Source organism: Achroia grisella, unplaced genomic scaffold (assembly GCF_030625045.1).
Source record: "Achroia grisella isolate CSIRO2021 unplaced genomic scaffold, CSIRO_AGI_Agris_v1 utg856, whole genome shotgun sequence".
In the NCBI taxonomy this organism is placed as follows: domain Eukaryota; kingdom Metazoa; phylum Arthropoda; class Insecta; order Lepidoptera; family Pyralidae; genus Achroia; species Achroia grisella.
This window is the reverse complement of record NW_026713045.1, coordinates 3,225,089-3,248,372: the sequence shown is the minus strand read 5'-3', so window position 1 is coordinate 3,248,372 and position 23,284 is coordinate 3,225,089. Positions and strand designations below refer to the sequence as shown.

The window sequence follows — 23,284 nt, the reverse complement described above, 5'->3', positions numbered from 1 at the left end:
TTAACAGAATTATGTTATTATTGATCACACGTGTTTTAATAACTGATAGTAATACTTCTTTTTGTGTCAATATGCACATAATATACCTATATATTGTGCAAGGAATCAGACCCGCGACCATCGGAAGTAAGACGGTGTACAAACAGTATGCCGAGGCCGATAATATAATGTATAAACGTATAAAAAATTCGTGTCGCGTTTATTGTTATGGAATCCATCAACGTTTATTTAGTACAATGTACGAACGTGTGTTTGTGAATGTATCATTCATCATATCATAGTTATCAACGAATAACTATGATATGGTAAAAATGATCAAATGTTTGAATTTGAACTCTTACTAAACTCTACAAAATCCAAATATTGTGGGGACCCACCCAAGTGTCGCTCGACAATATTCGTTGGTGTTACGTAAACTTAATAATTTCAACGTCTGCGAGCCAAGTGGGCGTAACGCGCACTAATGTTGTTTTAACAGATGCTAATGCCGTTCTCTTGGGACCCCCTCATTTCCTTTGAAAAAAGATGAAAAGACATTAGTTAATGTACTAAGAGAAATTTATAACTCGGCTACAAACTTCTTTATACAATTTTAAGTATATGTAAGTACTACATCTTGATCCGTGTGTTCTTAGCGTAATCACGGAATTTTTTTGTTTTATTTATTTTCGTTACAAACTTTTATTGAACCCTGGAAACAAACATGATAAATTTCTGGATAATTTTACGATGGTATTTCAAGGAATATAGAATGCGCAGAGCAGTTAACACTGCGTTTCATAAGAATTAGCACCGCAATTTGCAAAGTGAACCCATATTGAATCTATATAACAATATATAATTGTTTATATAAGAGGAGCTTGCACAGTTTCACACTAAAATTAATTTGTTTTAAATACCTCGGACTTGTGTGCATGTGCAGACAGAAATGCTCAAAATGAGTAGCTTGCAAATTAATTTAAAAATTATTTTGTTCTTAATGAAGCAAAACTGACCTTATGTATAACTATTGGTAATATTTTATTTAATATAGCAAACATCTTCAGATATAAAGAAAAGAAAAACAAGCGTATCTAACGGCTAATTCAAAGATTATGCCTCATTACACGATCTTAGGTATCGAGTGAATCGAACGAAATGATACGTTGGCGCAGTCCCACGGACGGGTAATCTCGCCAACACATTACGAGACGATTTTCACGGCTAGCTATAATTTAATATAATCCAAAGAAATAGGTGCATTCGTAACGTTTCCGAATGTTATACCAGATTAACAACAATCGACTTTAACGTGAAGGTACAACGTTCCAAATTCAAAAAGTCTTAGTTGAAGTTACGTTCGAATTTTGAAGTATTGGAACTCGACTCAAATTTGAAAATTGTAAATGTTTCCAGTACAAATAAGACTTTAGTGTGATAGATTTAAGGTCCTTCATGTGAATTTTCTTTTGACTAACAGAAATGATCGTGATTTCGATAATCGGATGGTATGTTATCGATCACGACGTTAAAGTTTCGATTCGTTTTGATTGTAGTTCAATGCTTGTTTTGATTTCCAATTCGCGCTTGCGCCGTTTGGGTACTAAACAGCTGCACGTATACGCTGTCATTACGCATGTTCGCAATTTTCGATTTCAATTTCAAATTGCTTTGAAATACCTACGTAAGCTCTATCTATGTTATCAGTATTGATAGTAAGGGATTTATGTAAAAATAAAATAAGACTTAAACGAGCTGTTACTTTTTTTTTGTATTTTAAAGAGAAACTTTTTTAGTATTATTATACAGAGAAATATATTATTACTATAGCTACATCTTATCAACAAATAATTTAGACTATGGGTAGTCCATGTAGCTAGCGTAATATAAAACCAAAACTAACGTACCTAAGTCCGAATTTGATCTTCGATTATTCCAAATTTGAAAATTCAAATTTGGAATCACACATATTATCGAAATGACATAAACGAATCGAGTAGTCATGCCTGATTATTAGTTATTATTATACTGATTAGATACATTGTATCATAAACCATATTACAATAAAGATTTTTTGTATCGCAAAAATTATTCAATTTTGAACTTTATGTCCTGTTACTACACCATACAAATATAACATTTTGTTACACATACACATTTATTCCACGATCCCCTAATAATACTTCTGTTTCTGTTTCGACGGTCTCAGCGGCATCACGACGATAACAGGTTAAGTAAATGACACAAAATGGCCGCCACAGGTAATAAAAAAATAATTCGGGTCGGACATCGCTTATTACTTTTCGAAAATTCAATTTCATTTTCACTTTTCGTTTACTCTTTTTAAACCTGTCTTTTTATCGTACTCTAGTAAATAAAGTTATTGTTCCATACTATGATATGTCACTTTGGTGCTTACTCAAAATTTTGCAAGTGCTAATTATTATTGTATGTACTGAGCTACTTGCTCATTACATTTTAGGTGCGTTTATAAAATACTGGCACATTATATTCTGGCTGTATTGATTTAAAAATTTGTATATCGAACACTTCTATCTTTGACAATAAAAACGGAAGTGAGTCACTTAGAACAAAATACTGTTTGTATCTATACTATACTTAGTTTATCGGTAATAACATTAAAATAATATTCCTATATCCAAAACGCCCGCTTTATCTCCAATTTTGATTTGATTTCGATTCGTAAGTGATCATTTCATGACTAATAGTGCCTAATGACATACACGGACGTGACATCCGCTATGTCCTGCTCTGTAATATCAAGGGATGTACAATTATGGGCTATAATATGCCTTTTATAGTTTGTGGCGCTTTTCAAGTTATTGGATTCTCCAAAATCATGTAATGTATTAACACTATTGTAAGGTATATCATCATTACTTTTAACGTTGTTATACATGATTGTAATAATGAAAATGTATTCAAATAGCAGGTTAAGGAAGGTAACATTGCGGATTGCTGGATAGATCTGAACGACGAAATTATAACACTAATAACAAACCAACTTGCTTGTGCCATTTGAGATTCAAAAGCGAAATGCAAGCGAGTGTTGTTTCAAGTGTTGCTCACTACAATTTTGATAATGGTTCTGGCTGGCGGGACAAGGGATTGTTAGTAATCTGGATTAATAACTCCATTGCTAACAATGTACGATGTCAGGTTAATTTCCACGCGACTCCCTCTGGAAACTTTAACGTTAAATTCATTGTAAATTTGTCGCGATGGGTTAACTGACCTGACCTAACCTGACCTGATTCATCTTGTCATCCTCTACTGGTGACGCGCCAGCGTAAATCGTTAATGCAAGCGGGTGAACCATTTCATTATAGTCTATTATAAAAAAATACTCATGAGTAACTAAAGTGATAACTAGATAATTGAAAAAGTGGACGAATGCAGGCGACACTTCAAGCCCGCAGAAGGACTGGAGCTACTGAAGACCAACTTCTGCCTGACGTGATGTCCGTAGGTATCCTGTTCACTGTCCTTACTATCAGATGAGCCGGTGTAGCTTGTTTGCCATTCCAATTACATTAAATATTTTTTTAAAGAACTTATACAGTAGTACGGTCAGCATGCCAAATAAACAGTTATCAAATAAAATGGCCCACTAACTGCGACGCCGGTTACCATTGTGATCAATTCGAAATAACAACAAAACGTTAAATTGTGTTGTTTTTGCTTTTTAATAGGGTTGTCCAACGGTTTTTAAACAAGTTTATTGAAATTAAGTTTATTTTATTTCAAAAAAATTCAATGCAAGGAAATTATTTTATTTATGTTTGCACCACCAAAAACATTCTCTGCACCATCCATGGTTTACAGTCAGATAATGCCACAAGGTATTAAGTCCGCCATACTCGTATATACTGTGTATAAATACTTATGTACTTTTGTATAAATAAATAAAAAATCCTCCTTTATTTGCAAAGATTTTACTGTACACTCACCTTATCAATAATTCCAAAAAGTGTTGTCAAATGCAAATTCACTAATTGAAATAATTAAATGAGGACAAATAGCACTCCTAAATTATTATTTATATTTTTGGAAATCAACTTAAACTGTCTTATCATGAAGTATTATAGATTTCCCAAAAAAATTTGTTTTATAAATTTATGCTTTTTAAAACTTAAATTTATACATTTTCTTGTAAAAATATAAAAATATGTCGATTGTTTTTTTGTAGTTGCATTTTGACATCCATTTAATATACGTTTGAGTCGAGATAAAGAATAAAAAAATTTCAATAGAAAATAAGAAATCTGAATAATGAACACAACCTTTGACATAATCACATTTTGTTGGTGTTCTGTATTCGAACTCAGCGTATTTTTAACTATAAGATAAAACAAGATAATTTTGATTTATTTTATATAATATAATTGTTTTTATGAAAATATACACTGAGCAAAGGTACTACACATCGGGAAGGTCCTAAGCAAAGATGAGTGAGTAAGTGGTGTTACATTGCTTACTTTGGGAAAGTTCGGAGTGTGGAAGACGTTCTTCCAGGTCGAAATCGTATTTCTTCTTCCTTTCCATTAATTATTTTCTTTTCAATAAATACAGTTCAGTCTCTATTTTATATATTACTTTATAAGGATTTGTAATCCAACAGTTGGGTATACTTACATTAATCCAACGTAATCTCTGGGATATTTATTTGGATATCAGTGTTTCATTAATTGTCATTGGAGAATCAATCAGAAATGAAAATGACCAAAGATTTTTTGTTGTCGACGAGATTTGAACTTGGACCTAAGTGGATCAAGGTGGAAAACTACTAGTCCACGGCTCAGTTAAAATTTAAATATATATATTATTTTGATCATTTGCCACCCCTGTTCATGGCGTTTGGTCGCACAATGAAGCGAGGTGGCGAGGTGTGAATTGCTCGCGCGCACACAAAAGCTAAGCAAACAATCCGTGGCCAGGAAGTACGCTCGCTTGGGAACGAATTACCCGACCTTACATCAAAACAGACTCATAACAAATTGATTTTTTCATCCGAACGATATTAGGCGACAAGTTTGCGTGGGACACAGGCTTTTAAAGAATTAATTCGAAAATTGTTACATAGAAGTCAATTAAAATAAATACATTAAAAAAACAAAATATACAATATTTTAATTGCATATTTTAAAACTATTACCAGATTAAAATAATTAAAAAAGTAACACTACTTGTGTTAATAACTTGAAGCTGAATTCAAAATTATCTCATTTATTAATCTAAAATACATTAATCTAAATTTTCACCTAAGGAATGTGATTGGATGTTCTTCATACAGGTCATTATAATGTTGAGACTTATGTAAAATGTCATGTCGTAAACTTATATTGTACAGCTAACATTGTAATAATTCACCAATATGTACTATAATAATAATAATTATCCTATTATTCTTATTGTAGAAAAAAACAAAAAGAATAAAGGATGATTATAAAAACAAATAAGTATAATTATTTTGAATTTAATTATGTTGTTACACATACGTATATAGAAATAAATATACATTTATAAATATATTTATATTTTTTCACATAAAGGAATAAATTACCTTTATGTTAATTTATTATCATTGGTATTAAAATTATTTCATTTTCCATTAATTGCCTGTCACTCTGAAATCGTATTACTTAACTGTGTGCCATTTTATATTTTATTTTTTGTTAAAATATTGTAAAATGACACTTGTGTATAATATTTTAAAAAATATATACAATATCAAATTTTATCTGCTGTCATATCATACTTTTTGTACAGATATCTGTACTATGTTACATTTGATCAATAGTCTTGTTGACAATGACGGTATATTAAAAAAACTATTCCCGTCTTAATTATACATCGCAGGTTTTTACCTCCATTTCTAAACAATTATCTCTCGATACCAACAAACGAAACGCAAGTGTTAATTATGATAATGCAATTACGAGATTACCCTACACTATGTAAAGTTGCGTTACTGTATAACTTTATTTTGCAGCCCGCCAGCAAGTATTTAACTTTATTGCTAATGGATTTGGGTTGAAAATCGCAAGTCACTAGTTTTCGGCAATGCTAGAATTCCGCGAGTCCTTCTTGTATGCTCAACTGGATGCGTCGACCTTTTCAATGGGGGAAAAAAATGTTGTTGGACAACTCAGCGAATGGTAGGTTCGTGAAATGCCACCTGTCAAGTCGTACGCTCGGCTTAATAACCCCTCTTTTGTTATCCAGTCGGCTAAATAAAGTGTTCAGTAGTCAATCAATCTTTGATAAAAATGTTATTTTGACTTATCCTTGCCGTTTTTGCCGACATATGTTTTCCAGTAGATTATTTTCAAATGTGGAATATTATGACAGAGACACGTAATTTTTCAAAGAATTATAAAGTAATGAATTTGTAATTTCTCAGGTATGGAGCTATTATTGTTTACGAACAAAAAAAACATCATGTCCAAAGTTACAATATTTTAAAAATATTTTTGATTACTTTCACTTTAATAAAAACTTAATAAAATAAATAGAAATCATCATCTGCTTCTTCCTTATCCCATTTAAAATATATCTCTCAATATCATCTTTCACACAGTCCATCCATCTCTTTTTCGGTCTTCCTCTACCCTTATAAAATAAATAGAAATACTGAAAAAATATATAATAAATCTCCTAGAGTAATAATTAATTCTGTTTCCAATATGATACATGTCATTTATGCAATTATACCGCAATTGTACTTATCTTATAGGATTTAATTAAAGTATCTCTGTGTCAATTCAGCAGAGAAAGCTCTGCTTAATTTTGTAGAAATAATGTTTATTTTGGATTTTTGATTCGAAATATAAACGTAGACAAATTGTAGACTTAAAAAAAGAGGACAAGACTTTATTAAATACATAATTTATTAGTCAAAGTTGTTACTTATTTATATGAAAAGCCATATCTGTAGGAGAAGGTGATTATTAATAATTAGTAGCCCCATATCACCCCTCTGCGGTTCCTCTGGAAACCATCACAATAAATTCACTACGATAGGCTAACTGATCTGACTTCATGCTCATCCTGTGATTCTCCATTGAAACCCCTCAGTGATACCGTTAACGCAGGCTGGTGTACTATTCCATCTTCATCCATACATACAAATATATATACATAGATACTTAATAGAGACGTAGAATATGATCATATTTAGACAGTCGGTTAATAGAGTTACGTTATCGTTCGTTCGCGTGCGTGGCCCCATTAAATCGACCCTTAGCTGCACCGTATCTCGCCATTGATATCTCATTTAGTATGTTTACTAGCCGATAATACGCCACAGTGATACCTTAAACACTATTAAACTTCGCTGAAATACCATTGCAATGCTCTATCTATGTCTACATATGTACGCAATACAATTTGTTCTACTTACCTAGTACCGCATTTAAAAGGAAAGAATTCTGGTATACATCTGTTGAAATAGTTTCACTAATTGACACCTATTTCTATACATTCTATTAGAAACTCAGTTCCATTATCAATTTTAAATAAAACTCTGCAAGCACCCTTAAAACCACGATAGATTGTTGCATGGATTCAATTTTTGTTCGTAGGTAATAAGTAGTTAATTGCTCTGTACTAATAATACTACAAACATGATAAAATCACTGATACATCATGACTTTGTTACGATACAATTTGCTCTATGTATTTCTCAATTCGTTTTGGTTACGAAAACACAAGTTATTTTTTGTTTTTCTTTTATGTAGGTATTATTATCTAAAGTGATAATTATAATTTTTAATTTCACGCATTCACAGACATATGTAATAAGGCAGATATATACGTCATACATATATCCACAAATATGCATGATTTTGTGTAATACATAGGTATGACACGCTCCGGCCAGATACAGATTTCATGTTGTAAGTTTAAAATAATATACCTACAATCGATATTATTCTCTATAATTTTCTGTAGCAGAAAGATTTTTTAAATTGATTACATAATAAAATATTGGAGTCAACCAGTAATAATAAATATATAGATAGATGCATGCACATGTATGTTGCAATAATGTGAAATCTCTGCAAATAATGTTACTATTCCCGTTCAATCAAACTTACAGTACTGTATACCACTGTACCTTTACCGTATCAATTTAAAACTAAACAAGGAAAGTTGACCGGCCGACGATAAAATTAATTGTATTCCGTGTTAGTTTAGTTGGTGAACTATTAGTTAACTTGGTTTAACTTCGCACGCGATGTTCGAGCGACTTTCCCGGGAAATTGGTGCATATTTTGTTTAAGGCAATTTGCAATGCGGCTTGTTAACGATAACTATCTATGGTAAATTGCAAAATGTGACTATTAGACCAGACTTGTATATATTTGTTCCGATTAAGATGTTTATCATCTTTTTATTAATGACATTTTATATTTTATTTTATGTAATTGGAATGGTAAATATACTGATAAATATAAAGATGTCATACTTCGTATTCCGTAATTTCACTGGCTTATTTTACCTTCAAGCAAAATACAGCTTATAAAGTACATACATAAGTCGCTTGGCGGTTGAAATAAGAGAGTATAAGGTAATAGGTATCCATTGGCTTGTAATGGTAGACGACCTTTCACAAAACCTACTTCTGTGAAGCAATGTTACAGGTTTTATTACTGTTATTATTATATTACAGACATTATTATTATTATTATATTAAAGGCCGTCTTAAAATTAATTTGTATAGAAATATATACTTTATATGAAACTTATATAAAGTATATATTTATATCTTGAATTCCATTCTAGGTAAGTGATGATGTGGCTCCAAGGCTATAAACTATACCCATCTAATCGATCATAGTACATAAAAAACATGAGCTTTTATATATTTAGATTGATCAGATGGGCCGGATGCTTAATTCCCATCATTGTAGTATTAACAAAATACCCCAGAAAGAAGACGAGTGTAAAAATGAAAATTTGTGTTTATCGATCTTGTTAGTTTTACATCATGCATTTTTTTACTTGAATTGAATTGAATTGTGATCAGCATAACTCTAAGCTGTGAGACCGTAAGAATGTGGTTACACAGGTTACAATCTGGTACAACACTTTGAATCCAATTAAATTGACAAAGGGAATAAATTTGTTTATTTGTAGGTAAACCCTAAATGTTATATCAAGACAAGTTAAATTAAATTTGTTCAGCATATTAAGGCGTGCATAAGGTGTTATTCAGTGGTGCTTTATCGTCGATTTGCATGTTTCAACTTAACTCGTAAACTACCTGTGTTGTGTTGTGTAGATATTGTGCAGGCGCAAACGATGAACGGCAGCGAGCATAGACTTTTTGACTTAAATATATTTTATTATATTATTTACTTAAATGATACAAATTACTATTCTAGAATTAGATTACTGTTTTAATAAAATCTCATAAATATTTCTAGATCACTTGAATGAAACTTATGGCCCACCAATAACCTATTTCTAGTAGGTAAATGGCGTATATTAAAAAAGACCACGTACTGTATATATATTGCTAAATACACAAAGAGAATCTTTGAACTAAATAGTAAATACTTATTTTTTTTTTAAATGCAACGTCAAGAAACCATCAGTGGACGCGTTTTTAATTACTAGTTATATTACTGAAAACAGCAAATTTAGAGAACATTGTACTATGTAATATTTATTCTGCTAATTTAAAATTAACAATTAAGTTTCAAATCTCATGACTTGTACTAAACATTTAAATGTCTGTGTTAAAATAGTTGTGGTGCGGTAATTACAATTTACAGTGAATTTGTTTGTATTACTTAAATACTTGTATTGCTATATTTATTAGGTACCCTATTTATTAAAAACTTTAAACGTAGGTCTGCTATATTTAGACATTTCTTAAATATAAGTTTTGTATAAAAAGTCCAGACGAACTAACAATGTTAAAAATATGTTCCAAAAAAGATATATATTTCAATTCATTTTTCGAATTTTTTAAATAAAGTAGGAAATAATTATAATTATCTTCTCAATAATCATATAGTGCTCAATACTATATTCAACACAGTTCACTGGTGTGTACTTATATGTCTATCTATTAAATAACATCAGATAATATAAATTATTACCTTAATAAACGATATAAAATAATATAAACTTAAATGACGAATTTACTTGTTTAATAGATGTATGAATCTGGATAAAGCCTTTTATTTACAACACAATAATTTAATTTTAACTAAAAAAAGAACATATAAGCCCGCCCCATATTTGTAAAACAAATCATTTTTTAAGTAAAACTATGCACACTATCTCTAAAGGCTCTGCTGCGAAATATTGCATCTCTGTGCATTTTCTATCACATATATCATGGTTAGTGTTCTGAGGAATTGTTCGAATTACATAATATCAGCTGCTGAGTTTCAACACTATACCACCGGCCATAGTAAAATATCATGCTAATCATCTACACGAATGGCAGTCCACAGTGCGGTTTTCTAGAAACTTTTTGCCACGCGCAATCATATTGTAGAATCACCTTCCAGCAATGGTATTTACGAACCGATACGATATTAAAACCTTTAAGAAAAGAGCTTCATTCATTCATAATTTAAAAGCTGTGCTCTTGTCGGTGGAGCTCTCGCCACCTTCCACGATCTTCTATCAGTCCCTTTAGCTGTTGATATGACACGACTTCAACTTTTTCTTTAACTTCCTTGATATAGCTGTGTCTTGGTCTACCCCTTCCTCTCTTTCCATCTATTTTTCCTTCTATAATGTTGTTAATTAGTTCGTCGTGTCGTATCAAGTGCCCCAACATTTTTCCCCGCCTATTCTCAATAATATATATGATCTGTCTCTTTTCTTTAATCCTCTCAAGCACTTCTTCATTCCTTATTTTATCTTTCCAGCTAATTCTTTCCATTCTTCTCCAACACCACATTTCAAAGGCTTCCAGTTTGTCTGTTTCCTTTTGTGTCAATGTCCACGTCTCACAGGCATACAAGGCTATACTCCAGATGTAGGTCTTGATAAGTTGTTTCCGAGAGGACTTTGATATATTAGCTCTCAAAAGATGTTTTTTATCATTAAAGTTAGAAAGAGGTCACCAACAAATAATATTAACGCTTATCTATTTAAAACGGTGACTTCCTAAACGACGGCTCACCTGTTTTATTTTTAACGCATATAAACGGTCCAACCTTGCATTTGTAATTATTAACTAAACGATACTTTAAAAAAGCAGGTTAATTATGCAGAATTACAAAAGTAGTGCGGGTTTACTACTGAAACTGTGATTAAGTTGTCAGTTTAATATGAAATAATTACGCTAAGGCTCGCATTTACCTAAATACTATAATTAGTTAGTAAAAATATTTTATCTGAACGCATTTTTTAAATTGTCAACATGTGTGTCTAATTTGAGGTAAACCCATATTTTTATAGACCATTCATGATTTGCCCATAGGGGCAAATCATGAATGGTAGTCACATGATATATTTATGATACTCCTCATGGCGACGGTTACTGATTTCCTACTATCAGTACTACAGTAGTACCTATAAACCTTATAATATACATACCACATTTCCTTTTTTATTTTTATTATCTTGCATGTTTTAAAATTGCTTCGCAAATGCTTATGTAGAGTTGAGTAGAGTTTATTCCTCAGTGTGGTCACACGTGGTAGAAATTTCCGGAAAAAACTCAACACTCAGATACCGTCGGACATAATTTTTTTTTCTACACAGGCAATTGTAAAGGCCCTTTGCCTTTACTATTGCCTGTGTATTGTGTCCAGACGGCCATAGACTTGCTGATTGTTTTGATTTTTACAAATGATGGTTATTATTTTTCAAAATTAGAACAATTTATACTAAAATGTATTTATGAAAGAGTGCATATATTTTCGAGTATAGTTTTACTATTCTTTATGGTAATATGCCCTCTCGATTTTAATCTTGCTTTGGGTCCATTATACAATACTATATAAAACGACGGCACAAAATTGCAACGACCACATTCTTGATATCAAATTAAGACATAAACCACCTTAGCCATATCTACCACATCACATACAACTAGTAAACAATTATCAACCTTAAAATATTAGTAAACAGAGTTTAGTTTATTTTAAAATCAACAATTGTCGTGCCAACCAACATTGAATTCAGTACCATTATAAAATTACAATAAAGTTCTAAGCACGCACCGCTAATAGTTCGCTTAATAAAGCAATAATCGCGGTCGTAATTACAGCGGTAATATTGATTATTACGATCAATAATATTGATTATTACAGCTTAGTAATAATGCAACGCAACAATGTACTAGTTACTCGATTTAATTAATACTATGCATTTCATTTTCCTTCCATTTTGAATCGATTTTAGAAAATAGGAGATTTTAGATTGACTGTAAATATTTTTCATGTGTAGCCTATAGCCACACATAAATTGAGCACCGATTTTCGTGATTCTTTTTCACCAATTGACTGACCATTCATATGAATATGCGATATAAATATGTTTTTATTTCCACTAATTTAAGCAAGGTAATTTGCAGCTAGAAACTTTATGATACTAAACTGTATGAAGATTTTAATTTTTACTAGTGCTGTATTAGTTATTACTATATATTCTTAAACAAGTAAATATAACACAAAAAAATAAAAAATAAATAGGACTTATTTTATGAATTACTTAACCAAGACGTTTCTAATTATAAAAATCACGTCTAGATTAGGTAAAGATATTCTGTAATACGCATACAAACTACAGCTCAGAGGAAAATATCCTCTTTATTCAATAGAGAAATAAAAAATAAATGCATATCACATAAGGGAAAGTAAAGAGTGCTTTCGCCGCGTCGTCCGTCGGTGCCGTGGCTTAGTTGGTTAAAGCGCCTGTCTAGTAAACAGGAGATCGTGAGTTCGAATCTCACCGGTGCCTTTTTGGTTATGTAAAACAATATTCTCTAATTACTATTGTTATTCTAATTACATTATAAAACTAAAATGAGTCCAATATTTATAATAAACGAACTGTCCCGGCAAATGTTTTGCCATATAAATTTCAGTACTAATACCGCTATTAAAAAATAGGGGTTAGTGGTGAAAGGTAAAAATTGAGTATTGTATGTATTTTTAATGCAAAATCATAATAATATAAAATTAAAAAAATGTAAAAAAAAATAAAAAAAGATATTTGGGGGTGGCATTTCTTTATAATTTAGGGATATGAAAAATAGATAGTAGCCGATTCTCAGGCCTACTGAAAATGCATATAAAATTTCATAAAAATCAGTGAACCTGTTTCGGAGGAGTTTGGTAATAAACACCGCAACATGAGAATTTTATATATTGAATTGTACACGACAGACGAAAATAACCATAAATATTCAGTAATAGCTGTTATCACACCGTTTTTTTAACATTCATGACGATCTTTATGTGTACTTTATTTCTGGTTGGATGTTCATTCAGAATAATCTATAAAATGCTAGATAATTTTCCTATAAATTATTTTAACCATCTATATATCAGTGTCACAGATAACTTACTATAAGTACTGCTAAAAATAGATAATAAATTGGTTATCATTTATTACATTATATACATTACTTATAATGGCTAATATTTTGATAGCCCACATGATAGAAACTAGTAACCATCATTTATAATCTAACAACACCACAGATATACATTCCTGAAAACTCATTAACATCTGCTTTTTCCTTATCCCATTTATGGGATCGGCGTAATCTATTTTTCTCTTCCATTCATCCCCGTTCGCAGTCATCTCGTTATTTACTTCCTTTATACCATATTATCTTTCATACAGTCCATCAATCTCTTTTTCGGCCTTTCTCTACCATTAACCATCCATATTCATATGTAACATCTTCCTTAAAATATTATTATATAAATACATAAATACAAATACATGCCCATACCACGATAAATGATTACTCTTCAACCTCTTCGACGCTGGCGTCAATTTAGTATTTCATTTGCTTAGTTTAGATTATGTAGCAATTTGTTTTTATCTCGTAATTATGGATCAAATGCAAATACTGTCTTACTTACAAAGTCACCTAAATAAATAAATACCAATAAACAATGGTACTTAACTAAATATGGACTCTACTAGTCCATATGACCATATTAAATGGTTGTTGATGTATTCAAGTGCAGATCAAACTGGTTACAAAGCATCTTTTTCAGAGGGAAATTATTTCAAACTATACGTCACACATCCCCTCAGTCGGCGTGAACAAACAGAGTCATAAAAGAGAACAATAAAGTCCAAATATAAAGCCATTAACACAAGGAAAACTGTGTCTTGTCGATTCTACAGCCATTGTGTAAAACGATGTCCCAATTCCACACGGTGTTCGACTGTGTTGCTAGCTGAAAAACACGATTAGGCCATAACAATAACAAGGGTAATCAAAATAATAAATGGCAGCCCAGAGCGGATCGCTTTTTGTGCCCAATTATTTTTATTGGTGTTCCGTTAATTACATTCTTCGGCGAGAGCCTTGCGCCATCGCAAGTCGCGCGAGCTTAATTTTTTTTTTTGGGGTATATTCTGACAACATACGAAATGCGTATCTAAATTGTTTTTTAATCATTAAATATTTATTTATAGACTTCAATCATTGCACTAACCTAACACATTTTGTAATATTAAAACATGTGCTTGTGTGTGAATACAATTGGGTATCATATTTTATTTAACGTGCACAATATTACAAATGAGATATTTTTGTTATGAGTATATATTTATTAATATTTAATATAAAAAATAATGTATCAATGTCTACAACCACATCAAAAAACTTTTAATAGTTGTTTCAAAACTTTTTAGAAAATACTGCTATTTTTTTAATGAGATAATTAGATGCTACTTGTATAGCTTATATGTCATATACATTTTCTAAGATCTATAAATTTAAAATGTTATATCAATCTTGAACAACACTGTATGAGATCGTATAAACTATATAACTACAATAAATATATAAATTAATCCATACTTAGCGAAGATATCGCGAATTTAATATATAAAAAAATAACATCTGTATAGAATTTCTAAAATAATATGTATCACTTACGAATTTAAATATCGATAATATTGATAAATCGCATTAATTAATAATATAATATTTGAACGATAATTTAAATTCCAAACAGTCAAATATTCATAGTTCTAATTCTAAATTATATTTATAATTCTAAATTTAGAATTAGTCTCAGACATAGGCGGTTTCAAAACACTGCGAAATTTATCGCATACGATTTTCACATCTCTATAATAAAGTCGAATCGCGTAGTTTAAGCATGCGCAGTGGTCATCTCTACGATGCCACGTTCGTTTTTTGTCGTCTGATGAGTTTATTGATTGAGCTATTTAAGAAGCTGCAAATTTTTAATGGAGCCGCTTTCCTTAGGTTGCGGTGTTGATGAAAGGGAATCCGAAAGTCGTCACTGATTTTTAAGCATTTAATCAACTTTTTATATGCTATAATTAAATTAACTAACATAAAGAAATAACATTATGTTGTTAAAAATAACCAAGGCTACTTGGAGTAAAATTTGTATTGAATCAAAATGGACGTTTCGTTTCTCTTGGTAACATATCTTTTAGGTTATTAGGTGGTTATTTTTAAACAACATTAACTACAAGGATTTAGAATTATCTTGTGTAACTATTTTTCCCTAAGAGATTTATTAAAATTCCGTAACGTTAGAAATATAATAGTTTGTAACTAGGTACACTTTGTGAAAAGTCGACTGCATGGTCATCTATTTCAGCCGCCAAGCAGCTAGCTTTGTAAGATGTGTTTCAGTTGTAAGGTAAGAAAGTAGTGAAATTAGAGAATATGAGGCATGATATCTCAATCCTCCAGATTGGTAAAGCATAGTGGTATATCACGGGTGTTATATAACGACGTAATATCCGTAGTATTCATGTATGAATCTCTGACTTTGTATGCTATTTCAGTTACATAAATAAATCTTTTGTTTGTTCAAAATATAAAATCATTTGTTTCTTTTGTACTCCAAGGATTCGATTAAAATTGTATGGATATGGATGTGAATATTATTCCCAAATATATTACTTTAACAACTTTTATAGCTGACAATTTACAATCATATTTAAATCAATACTCGTGAATAATACTCAATCAATATTGCATTAGTAACACTAAAAAATAAAAAGTTCCTCTGAAAGAGATCTCTACCTTCCAACTTAACTTAACAACTTAACGCTATAACAGAGGTGGTAGTTAGAGGGTAACGATAGTGCTTGTGTTTGAGTAATTAGGTATAATATTCTAATGTTTTTTGTTTTAACATTAAAAAAATAAAATATTACAAACACTTACCAAAAGTATATAAACAACAAGAAAACGTTAATATATTTATATATATTATTATTATATATTTACATAACCTAATTGTACAATTTAGAGCCTAAAATTAAAAAGCTTAAAAAATATAATATAATGACTAAAATATATTATTAAAAGGGGTCCCTTTATTATTATTATATAATGCTAGTGTATCATATCCCGGCATATTACTTCAATTCCCTATCAACAAGCACCTATTAATCGTTTGTCTTCCACACGTCAATAACTCAAATGATTAGTTATGGAGAATTTTCACGGTGCGTTTTGTTTTAATAATTAAAGTTAGTGAGGCTAGGCGCCAGCATTTAACAGTTAGTCGGAAATCGACAGTAAAACGATTAGCCGGGATCGGATAGAACGAATGGTCTTCAATTCCGATTAAATACTTATTTTTATGTAACTATGCGGAGAATTGTAGTAACATGGAAATATTGATCTGTCAATCAAGTCAAATATATGATAAAAAATTGATCGCCGATACAAATATACATTAAAATTAAATACCCGTTACACGTCTAAGGTCCAAATGCAGCTATCGAAAAGAGCTCTTCGTAAATTGTAAAACCATCTCTGTGACTTTAACTTTCAAACAAAATAAACCGCATTATAAACTATCTATGATGTCACAGACAAACAAACAGACACGCTTATCTGTATATTATTATTTTTCATGGGGGTAAAATAGTTCATAGCATAATATAATATGTCAAAATATACCAGTATTCTTCGTCTCTTTCTACATAGGATTTCATATTTTTTTATTGACTGTATTAATTTATTTCTCAATCGAATAAAATTAATATATTATTTGCAGATATATTATATACGGGAATGTAAGTAGAGAGGTAACAATGAAGTTCTTAGGAATTGCAATGGCTGCGGGTAGCAGGTATTGCAGAATATTCTATGACGTCCACAGGGCTATTAATATCTGTTGTCAGCAATTGCTACTTCAAGCAAGGCTAAGTTACTCTATATTCTGAATGTACTATAAAAAAAATTTACAGTTATTCCATCATAATTGTGTAAGATTTCTCTAGGTCAGGAATTTCAAGAATACACAAGAACGACCATAAAGTTCTCTATTATACATTAAATAATACTAATAACTACATCTACTTATTGATTTCACAAACCATTTCAATGCCGCCGCAAAATTAGATTCTACATAATAATATCAATAAACAAGCATATAACCATAAACAAATTTGTAACAATCAAATTGGCCATAAAATCCAATCTACGAATTACTACAATGGGAACAAAAGCCGGTTTTATTACCTAATTATTTTGATTTGTTTTCTCTAATGAGTGGTCCATGCTTCGTCGCTCTATTACACGTTACCAAATTTTTATTACTACTAATAAAACACATCTTATAACATTATGAACCTTATTGACACTACTATAAGTGATATGCGTAGAAAGGCAAGTGATAAATGATGTTTTGTATTCATTTATTATTAGTTTTTTTCAGAGTTCTCTAATTGGACGAAACGGTTGCTTTGTTTGTGATGTCATCTTTTGCTAGAAATTGAATCCACCCAGAATGATAGATTCATTTATAATTTTTTCTTAAGGGGCATGTCATTTAATAACTGAAACCTGAAAATTCTTCTATTCCAAACTTTGAGTCTACATAAAACAAGCGTTTGTCGCGAGGAGAAAAGAAAATAGTAAGGGGTTTTCTGGATTTGTCCTTATTTAGACCGCCTCCAGAGAGTTTAAAGGTTGTGCTATGACTCTCAACTAATGGTTTATGAATGAAGATAATTAATAGTGGCATTTTAAACCCAGAAGAGACTTTATACAAAGTTACCTAATAGTTATTTATTTATTTGAACAATATTACAACAGTTGATTATCTCTATATCATATATTTTTATAGCGAATAGTTTGTGTTACATACTTCAAACTTTCCTGTTTGAAGGAAACATACTACAAAGACATTCAATCTTCAAGAAATCACGCATGTTAGATAGGACGGTGTCAGTGCATTTTGTTACGTTGTGTGTTGATTGTTCAAGTCAAATTACGTTATTTCATTATGTAAATAATCACTTCGCAATTTTAATCGTATGTTAAAACTACAATTAAAAAAAATAGTATATATACATTTCTATGATTTTTTTAAAGCTAAGGTTTTGAGTTTGATGTCGGAACTGATAATCAAATAATAACTTCTGCTATATATGAACGTATTTATTAGGTAGTGTAAACAGGTGTCTTCAGACAGGCCTATCTGCTACAGTAATAAATTCAATTAAAGTAAATGTACTTTAAGTGACTTAATGTTAATTATAACAATTTAGAATTGTAAATAACCTGAGTGTACTCTTAGATAAAAATTGTGTTGTGTAAGGAGGGCGCGCCGCCCAAGCGCCGCCTCTCCGCCCACCACTTTTGACGGGTTAGTAAAACGTGTACCATCGCATGGAATCATTGCTATACTATGATTTGTTAATATACTAGAAAAAAATAAGTATTTTACTATTAGGGGTACAGTTCATCAGAGAGTAACTACCGTTCGTACCGTAATCTATTGATGCTTCAAAAGTGATCAGTATAAGTTTTTATTGTCATCGTCTATGTGTAACCATCGTTCTCAGTAAATACTATCATCTAAATAATACCCATTATTAATCAATTAAAAAAATAATAATTTTAATGATAGTGTCATTAATTTTTTTTTTTTATCAATGACAGCACTAAATAAATATTAAAAGCTGCAAAGTTAATATCAGATCTCAAGTGACTCTTGGGACAAGTTTTACGGGGACTATCTCTGGGTTTCGCGGTGTTAGACCTAATACAGTTAACTTTGTTTAATATATTGTTTTTGAATTTGGACGTTATTAAAAATGTAGGTAAGTATCTAAGATTTTGGCATGAAATTTAGGCACAGAGAAAAATTTGGACAAATCTATTGGTAATTCGCTAATCAGATATATTATATATATATATTCTAGGTATTTTAAATATGTAGGCGAGTGTACCTGTAGTACGGCTATAACTCGGATCCCGGCTGATTGCGCCGAACGGCCATGTAATGAGGCCCTTATTAAATAATTATTAATTGCATACGACCCGCTGCGCGCACCGATTGCACCAGCGCGCTTGAAATATCATTTAGACGGGTTATACCGCTCTGCTGTTGCCGCCAGCTATTGTGATATCAAATTTAATTGTAATTTTAATTAATGGATTTTTCTACAAAATATTCAGAAAATAAATTACAAATAGGCCTACACGAAATAAAAAAGTGTAATTAAAAAATAACCAGAATATTTTTTACAAAACTAACCGTACCGACTTGTGGTCAATTTACACAGTGTTACCTAGTCCCAAACTAAGCAGAACTTGTACTATATATACTAAAGAATTGATAGAAATACTTAAATATATTTTTGTAAATATCTACTTACTATCTACGAAGTACTGATGATAAAAATTTCGTGTGAGATATCTAACTCTCGACCATCGGAAGAAAAACCATCGCTAATCCGCTAAACTATCGAAAAATAGTGGATGTTGTTGCCTACTAAGATAATAAATTATTATGAAAATATATTAGAGTAACAAGTTTTCAATCAATATACACTTTCATATAAATTCTCAATTGAAAATTGGGCCCATAACCTTAAATATTCTACACATTTACCCCGTGAATTTTATAACACTAAAACAAGTTCTTATAAATTAACCATCAATTATTTAACAAATTTAATGGCGCAACAAAATAATTCATTTTGTTCATATACATTTTTATATCGGCGAACACAATAACTTATATAGGAGTATTGGTATTTCTTATCTCCAATAAGCCGAAGTCGTTGGGACGTGAGTTATCGGCCGACGTCGGTGCAGCCGCCATTTTGGTATTGAAATTTAACCACAATATATTACGTTTGTTTGTTAAGTTAATTGTTAAATGGAGAGGCTCGTTATGTTCACGCGCATATTTTATTGGGCATCGGACATCGGCGCTTGCGCATGTGACTGTTCGATAAATTCTTTGATTGTAAAAGATGCATACGCTTTTTGGCCCTCTGAACATCGATGGTGCCGGAGGCTGACTATTTCTCTTCATCCATTTTATATAAATTTCTCTAGCAGTCTTAATCAAAGCTTCATCATTATTTATAAGTTATATATAATAGTAGTTTAATTTCGTTTACCTATTTCCAAATAAATAAAGTCAATTAAAATTGTTTAAACTACGAATAAAACAATTTTTTTTTAATCAAATTTTATTATCTCTATTTAATTATAGTCGAATACCATAAAATAGTCTATATACGTACTAAAATTTAAGTTTACCACCTCATACTCTTCCCATCCGTGTGAAGAAAAAAACATATATTTTTTAAGTAATTGGAAAGGCAAATAATCTTACGGGCCACCTGATGGTAAGCTGTAACCAACGCCTATGTACATTGTACATGAACAACACTACGGACATCACGCTATCATGTGATACTCGTTAATATTTTTTCTTTCTTTCTTTCTTTCTTAATACCACTCATACGTTGCTATTCCAGAGGACAAAGATGTCAAGCCTCTTATACAGTAATTTCACTGCCTAATTGCATCCTATATCCGTAATATCGCTTACAAAGCAATCTGCTTGTGGACTAAAATAATTGAGGCTGTGGTTGTGGACCCACGCTGTCGAGTTTTTACAGTATTGCCTATAATTGCCCAGATTTAATGTGCATAAAAATAAGTGACATAGGTATTATTTTCTCTAATACTTTTCTAGGCCAGTAACCCTATAGTATCGACCGGCATTTGAACCACTCAACCAACGAGGCGTTAAATACTTATGTTAATTATTGATTACAACCCCACACAACACTTGCAAATGTATTTGAATTAATAATGCTCGTAAAGTGGTATGTAACTTTCTCAAAGCAGACGAAATGGTTTAAAAAATAAAGCCCTAAGGCTAACAGAAAATTAAAAATAAACCGGTGATGGTTGTATTAATAATAATTGTACCGGTAATATTAATATATACAAAACTAGCAGTTAGGTACATGTAATACTATACAACAGCCCACGACATCCTCTGCTTTTTCGAATTATAATTTTTATTTATTTCAGGCCACTAATAGCTCATATTTCAAATACCTTATACATATGTAATAATAATATAAATAAATATAAATCGTTTCTTTGGTGACAGCACCTATGATGACAATGTGCCATGGTAGTGCCGATACACCCTCTTCGGCCAGTAGTCCTCCTTCATGGAGATTGTTAGCACGTTGATGGAGGCCCACGGAAGAAACGCCATGGAATTTGATTTGTCACAAAGTCTCCAATATTACGCTTGATTCTTATGTAGTCGACAATGTCCTGCTTTTATAACGCCTATGTTGATCGTCGTGATAGAATGTACATATCTTCACATGTTTTTAAGATCCATTCAACCGTTTAGTCGTGAAAAGGTATCAAAATAGGCAGATATGAGTAGACAGACAGAAACACTTTCGCATTTATTTTTTATATAGCTATGGAATAGTACGGTTATAGATATACGATAATGAGGTAATTTCATTATAAATGCAAATATGGGGCGTTTATTGAGGTATGTATTTGTTTGTACTTGTAATTCGACTCCATCTGATATATTTTTTTATAATAAATAAAATATAACCTAGCAACAATTGATTGAGTGTAATTTAATTTTAATAAGTGTAAATTAGCAATAGTACCTACTAGTAAACTTTCTTTAAGAAACGTGGGTCAATTGACGATTGGTCACTCTATTTTCCCTAATTTGAATTTTAAAATATATACAAGATCATTTCAAAAGAATAAGAGCAGAATGGTGGATAAGGTGGAGACTTCGAACTGACGGTAGATTTGACATATCATAAGTGTCTGTAATAGACGTACATGAATCAAGATACTTTGATTTGATTATTTTACATAATATTTGAGTAATATAGTAAATTAATTACCGAATGTGGCTAATTTATATACGGACAAAGACAGGTATACTAGAGACATTTCTCTACAATCTTGTCTAGAAATGCAGTAAGGTCTATTAAAATGTGTATCTAAATTCGCGCTGGCAGGCTTCTACCAGATTTGGCTAGGCAAGGAGAGAACGAACGGTGAAGGTGAGTGTTGATGGACGTCGCGTCGGTACAGGTTCTTACATAAACCGACACCCGAGTCACAAGTCCCGGAAACCCCGGGGGAATAAAGGATAAAGTCCAGGACCTCCGTCTCCTAGCTCGCACCCAGGATGTGCACATCATACTCCTGGGTGAAACGAATGTTTTTCTCACAATAAATTTTAATTTCGGAGACGTTGAGGGTGCCTAACTACCACGTGTATAGACGCGACGAAACACACACTCACCGGCGGGCATTGCGTACCGCGGTACGGCGGTACTTGTCCGTCGAGACGTAGTCCACGTGGAGTTAGAGCGCCCCGAGTTCCGCGTCATGCGCTCCATAGGAGTCAGCATCAACGTCGACGGCGCGGAACTGAAGGTCCTGGCAGACCTTACCGTCCCCCGGGACTGGATTTCAGCCCCTCCGATGTCCGTCCATTATAGTAACGTTCTGGATGGGAGGAGTCCCACCCTGCTTTATGGGCGACCATAAACGCGAAGCACACGGCTTGGGTGTTCCCGTCTGTGCTCGCCGATAGGTCGAAGACTCCTCCAGGATTCGCAGATCCACGGGTACGAGGTGTTGGGCCCAGCGCACCCAACCCACGTACCCTCAAATCCCTCACATAGCCCAGACGTTCTGGACATTGCCCTAGTGCAGGCTGTGCATTGCCCGGTCTTACTGGAGGTGCTGTACGACCTTGACACGCAGCACCTCCCAGTTCTATAAGGGTTGGTACGCTTGACC

The 23,284-nt window shown here is 31.9% G+C and overlaps 1 non-coding gene across 1 annotated transcript; it reads left to right on the top strand.

The window, feature by feature from the left end:
* The first annotated feature begins 12,862 nt into the window (after window positions 1-12,862).
* Trnat-agu (transfer RNA threonine (anticodon AGU)) lies at window positions 12,863-12,936 on the top strand. The gene has a single exon. It is a non-coding gene; the product is annotated as a tRNA-Thr (tRNA).
* The last annotated feature ends 10,348 nt before the right edge of the window (window positions 12,937-23,284 follow it).